The following is a 6,529-nucleotide window of genomic DNA, read 5'->3' on the forward strand; positions in this document are numbered from 1 at the left end:
CATCCCAACACATACACGGACACACTGGTATGCTCGCACATACACCTTTAAGTTGGCCAGTCAGACCAACTTAATGGCATAGCCACAGACTCCTTTCTCTAAGTCAGCCTTGTTGTCATGCTAGATTAGGTGTTCCTTTTAGATGTGCACCGCAAGCTACATACCCAGTATATGGGGCAGAAGCTGAAAGCATCTCTGTGGTAAGAAGATAACATGGAGGCTACCTAAGCCAGAAGGCCACTCAAGGTGTAGTCAGGAGCTACTTTGGCTTCTGAGGATGGTTCCCACTGTTAGTTACCCCAGACCATTCTGAAATCAGTCATTATAGCAGAATCAACTTCTTTCCAGAAACTTGAATTTAATGTCTTACTGTGTGATAAATTCTTCTCCACAGAGCAGTGTTTCTCAAATGTTAAATGTGCATATTAATCACCTAGTGATTAAAATGAAGATTCTGATTCAGTAAGTCTGGGATGGGGCCTGAGAGTCTTCACTTCTATTGAGTTCTTGGTCCTCGTCACCTTAGAGTAATGAGTAATAAGGCGTGAGAGTGATGAAACTATTCCACCTGCATTCCTTGTCCAATAGAAGGTAAATGCCATTTTATACCATTGGCTGTAATCACTTTAGAAACAGGCAGGTCCTTTGTCAGGAGAAATAGCCCAATGAATTCTAAATGATCTCCTAAGTTTTCCTTTACAGTAAATAATGAGTTATATGGGAAGCACTGTGGTCAAATAAAATGTTTCTCTTAATTCTTGTACAGGCATACTAAAGTTCATGTGCCTTCTAAAATGTTCTTCCTATTTCCTCCAGAAGATGGTGGAAGAGAGCTATGCCTACACCAAGGACCCAATCCCACTAGGAACTTGCTTTGGGAAGTTTGGGGCTCAACCACTGTACAGCACGAGGCAAAGTCTTGGGGGCGGGTAAATGTTTGCAGGGGTAACACAACCTAAAATACAAAACAAAAAACCCAGAAGCCTTCTGATAGGTTCAAGTTACTCAACAATTTTATTTACCCATTCTACACACACACACACACACACACACACACAGAAAAACACATTTCAAGTACAGTTATATATACCTTATGTAGATCTGGGTGGCATATTATGATAACAATGTCACCACATAAAATCAGAATGCAGTTGAAGACTTACATTCCCTCTTTCAACAGAACTGTACCTAGAAAATTTGCAGTAGACTTCTACTTCTTGGCTTTGCAATCCAGTTAATGCCCACTTAACCTAGAGGTGCTCAGTCCTACTCTTTCACCTGTCCAAACGGCACAGCTTATGAGCAGTCTGCGTTTGCCATAGCAAAACCATCACCATATCAAATGAATTGATTTTGTTACTTCCACACAATAAAAAATGCACATAAGCAATTTAGATACAAAAACAGTAGTAGATAAATGTTGGTCACAGATCTCCGATAAAAAGCTACTGGGGATAATAATTTTACTAACTCTTAAAAATCAACTTTTGAATGCAAAATTTCTTTGTATTTTAATTTATTAGATTAGGAGTAAAAGCCAAATGCATGACAGACTAAAAGAAGCAGTAGTAGCCAATGGAATGCTCCATTCCAATACAGGGAAAGCTGAAAAACATAGAAGGTTCAGATATGAATGGTGAAAGTGAAGTCCTGCCCAGAAGCGGATGAAATGGCTTCAAGTAGAGGTAACCATTTCAGGTTTACACAGACAATACCTCAGCTGGGTTCACAAAAGACAAAAAGCACAATCTTTATCTTTTACAAAATAATGAGAATTTGTGCCTGCTGCTCTAAACGTCTACTAAAAATCATAGCACTTTTTATTAAAACCAATCTCTACTAAAAATCCATAGTGTTTGCTTCCTTCTTAAGCAAACATGTGGAGTGTTTAAATTCAAAAACCAAATTCACTGCCCTTGAGTTGATTCCGACACATATTGACCCTATAGGACAAAGTAGAACTGCTCCATCCGGTTTCCAAGGCTGTAAATCTTTACAGAAGCAGACTGCTGCTACATCTTTCTCCTGCAGAGTGGCTGGTGGGTTTGAACTGCTGACCTTTTGGTAAGCAGCTGAATACATTGAGAGCTATAGACAGAATTACAACAATGTGCATACACTATCAATCAGTACAATCAGAAAACTGACCCTAAAAAAGTCTGTCAGTCAGCACATGGATCCTTCTAGACCCTGTCAGCCAGTCAACACAGAGACCTTACTAGAGTTTGTCAACCAGTCAGCACACATACCTTACTACAGGGACAGTCAGCCATCATCCAGGCACTATTAGAGTATCAGTCAGTCACTTGGTCAGCAACCAAACACTACTAGAGTCTCACTCAGTCAGTCAACTGACTACTAAGCATAGAGATACTACTTGAGACACTCTTTTAGACTACTATGATTCTAACTGAAATCTCTGGACATACTTCTAGTATCTGTCATCCCCAGGATAAACTGAAGATCTATCCTACCAATGCTGTAACCTGGCTTAACTGTTAAATATTTAAAAACAACAGCAACAAAAAAAACTCAAACACAAACAAGTCAATTCTATAAGACACCTTTTCCCTTATTTTTTGGTTACCTCAAGCACCAATGACTTTCTCTGGAATTCAGATCTCCTGCTCACAGAAAAACCAGAAGACATATTCCTCAACAGCTGTTATCATGTTTCCTTGAAATGTTAGTGCTCTGAAGACCCAATGTAGGTTGCAAAGAGAGATATCCAGAACTTCCTATGAATAAAATTTAGCCATCTGGGCTAAGAGTAAAACTATACTGTATCCCTAACTCTTAACTCTTCACCAAAAATACCCAGACAACGACATAAGACAGACCCCTAGCACAATGCATGTCTTTAAAAGATTTTCTTGTCTTTCCAGCTTAATGTACACCTTAATGTAGGGTAATGCATCCCTTTACCAAAACAAAAGACAATATATAGTTAATAGGTAAGAGCTAAATTCCAATTGGGGGATTAGGCAATAAGAAAGGAAATGAATTCTCCAACTCCTTTTAGGTTCCTTTTCAGTCTGCATCAGAATTCCTCATTCAGATTTGAAGCAAAGAAAAGAAAATAGTGATTTCTCTTCCCCATTTTATATCAGTGATGAAATGCTAAAATCTTCACCTATTTCTCCCAGGATAAAACTTAAACCCTCAGCAAAGGATTCTCAGTAGTCCATCCTTTCTTTGTAGGACTGTGATATAGGCACAATCATAATCATGAGTATTTGCTACTGATCAATCCAAGGAGACAAAGGGGAGAAGATGAGAAAAAAAGATGGGAAATAGGATGTCTCTAGGATTTGGAGTCAAAACTGTTCAATTCTAACTTCTTAGCTACAGCCAACTACCCTCAGGAAGTGAGTTGTTGGACCCGTGGGCTCAGGACCATGGTCTTGGGGGACATCAAGCTCAACTGGCATAACATACTACACAAAAACACTATTCTATAGCCTATTTTGATGAGTAGTGACTGAGGTCTTAAAAGTTTACAAGCAGCCATCTAATATGCAAAAATTGGTCTCTACTCATTCAGAGCAAAGAAGAGTGAAGAAAATCAAAGAGGCATAGAAGCAATTAGTCCAAAGGACTAGGGGAACATGCAAACCTCAGCCTACATGACCATGAGACCAGAAGAACTAGATGGTACCTGGCTACCACTGTCAGCTACTCGGAAAGGGATCAGTGTAGGACATCCTACACTGTGAGAGAAAAATGGGGAACAAAACTCACAATCATAAAAAAGACCAGGCTTACTAGTCTGACATAGGCTGGTAAAACCCTCAAGACTATGTCCCCTAGACACCCTTTGGGCTTGCAATTGAACTCACTCCCACAGCTTCCAGCCAAACAGACAGATGTATAAGGTGAACATTTATACCAGGTAGATACACTCTTTAGAACGATCAATATGGAAGATCAAAAACCAAACAAACCAAACTCACTGCCATCGAGTCGGATCTGACTCATAACGACGCCTCCTTGGGTTTCCGAGGCGGTATCACTACAGAAGTAGATTGCTCAACCTTCCTTCTGAGGAGTGGCTGGTGAGTTTGAACCACCAGCCTTCTGATTAGCAATCAAATGCTTTAGGTACTAGGCTACTAGAGCTTGGAGCAGTAGTTGCACAGGGAGACAGCTCAGAGGGCAGGAATGCATAGGAAAGAAGGACACAGGGTAAAGGTAAACACAGGGAGGAAGTGGGAAGAGAGCTGTTATATTATGGGGACTGCAATCAACGTCATGAAACAAAATGTGTATGAACTGTTGTATGAAAAATGAACTTATTCTGTAAGTTTTCACACAAATCACAATTAAAAAAAAATAACTCTATTCAATTCTGAATTCTCTTCGCTTCTTCCTGCTGAATCCTCTCTGAAGGGATCTCACTCTAAAAACCAAAGGATGCTGAGTGTTTTGCTGTTGTCAAGTTCCAATTTCTCAAGGCTAGTGGTGCAATGATTAAGCACTCAGCTGCTAGGTTTGCTGTTCAAACTCACCCAGTAGTTCTCTAGGAGAAAGACCTGCCAATCTGCTACTAAAAAGATTGCAGCCAAGAAAACCCTACAGGGCAGTTCTACACTGTGACATGGGGTTGCTGTGAATCGACAGCATCCAACACCACCACCTGAGGATAAAAAACCACCCCTGGTGCCTCTTTTGGGGGAAGCATACTAGCATAGGGGAAGAGTGGAAAAGTAAGTAATCAGTGGCTGAGAGCCAAAATCAACAACGTAGTGAGCTGCCTTTAATGCCGGGATTTATAACAGGGTAACACAATGCTACTGTTTGAGAATATCCCCCTCACTAAGAGTAGGCACAGCACAAATCCAAAGTCATTGGATCAAAGTGCTCCTTCTTCTCTTTGATTAACTCTCAATTCCTCTTACCCAATAGCAGGAAATAAAACTATATATACCCTTTGGCCAAAAGATGTCTTCAGCCAAGCATAGCTGTTATTGTTATGTGCTGTCGAGTTGGACTCGACTCACAGAAACCCCTCCTTTGGTTTCTAAGGCGGTATCACTATGGAAGTAGATTGTCCAACCTTCCTTTCAAGGAGTGGCTGGTGGGTTTGAACCACTAGCCTTCTGGTTAGCAGTCAAGTGCCTTAGGCACTATGCTAGTCAAAACCAAGAAAGCAAATCCACTGCCATCGAGTTGATTCCGACTGATGGTGATCCTACAGAACAGAGAAGAACTGCTCCATAGAGTTTCCAAAGCTGTAAATCTTGATGGAAGCAGACTGTCTCATCTTTCTCTGCAGAGCAGCTGGTGGGTTCGAACTGCCAGACTTTTGATTAGCACTCGAATGCTTTAACCACTGCACCATCAGAGTGCCTTAAAACTAGTCAAGGTAACCTTAGATGAAAACTGCCATATATCCCTCCTAGCCACTCATCTCGTTCTGGTATAGGATCCCATCTGGCCAAGTCCTGTCTCTCAACTCTTACAGTCTCACAATCACAGGACATGAGGAAAGTCAGTAGAATCAATCTGGACCCCACTCCAACAACAGCATTTACAGGCTCAGCATGTTGCTCTTTAGCAGATTTCATTGTTATAAATTATATGTCCTATTCAAACCCACACAGTGGTACTGTGGAAAACCCAGGCCCGTGAGCAGTGTCCATAAAGATTACAGCCAACTGGACTCCAGGGTGTACAGAGCTTTCCAAAATGAACACATAAACAAAAGTTTCAGTGAATTATGATATGATAAATGGCCTTTCTCTAAAATATCCTCCTTCAGGTAAAGGACCTTTTTTTCTACTTCTTTGTATTCTTCCCCATGAGCACCCCCCACCCACCCTTAAGCCCAACAAACATAGACAGACACTATGTACACCATTTAATGGCACAACTGAAACACCAGGTTACTTTAAGTCTTAGACACAATTTCAAGCAGAAACTAGGTAAGCAACATTTGGAGACTGGTTGTGGTGTCCTACTCAGGGTGTAAGAGTAACAAACGCAAGGTCAGGAGTCAGCTGCCTGAGATAAGGACCTTTATCATCCTGCAGGTTTCAGCCCAGTATTTCTCTCCAGGATTCTGAAAATCTCCAGCTATAATTATCCAAGGACATTAATTTAACAATTTTTTTCCAAATCACACTGCAAAGTAAGGGTGAAAGATAAATCCAGAACATAAAATATCCTTCAAAAACACAGCAGTCTGTCTTCTAAGGAGTTATTTCACTTAATAATGTGCTCTGTCCAAACATCTTATTCCAAAGAACTGTCTTTTAGGACCACAAAGAATTCAACATTCCCAGGCTGACAGTTTGTCCAAATAACTGCAATCCTACTACTGTCCCACAAACTTCATGAAGTAGAGTTCTTAACACGGGGATGAATCTGAATCATCATGAAGCTGCTTACACACATATCCAGACAACATTACTAGCGATTCTAAGTCGGTACTAAGATGCAGGTGGACCCCGACGTGTGCATGTTTCATAAGTTCTAAAGGGGATTCTAATACATGCTCTCAGATGAGAACCATTACAGAGGTTCTCTA

The sequence above is a fragment of the Orycteropus afer genome, unplaced genomic scaffold, assembly GCF_000298275.1.
Source record: "Orycteropus afer afer isolate SDZICR_OR568_19922 unplaced genomic scaffold, OryAfe1.0 scaffold00013, whole genome shotgun sequence".
Classification (NCBI taxonomy): Eukaryota; Metazoa; Chordata; class Mammalia; order Tubulidentata; family Orycteropodidae; genus Orycteropus; species Orycteropus afer.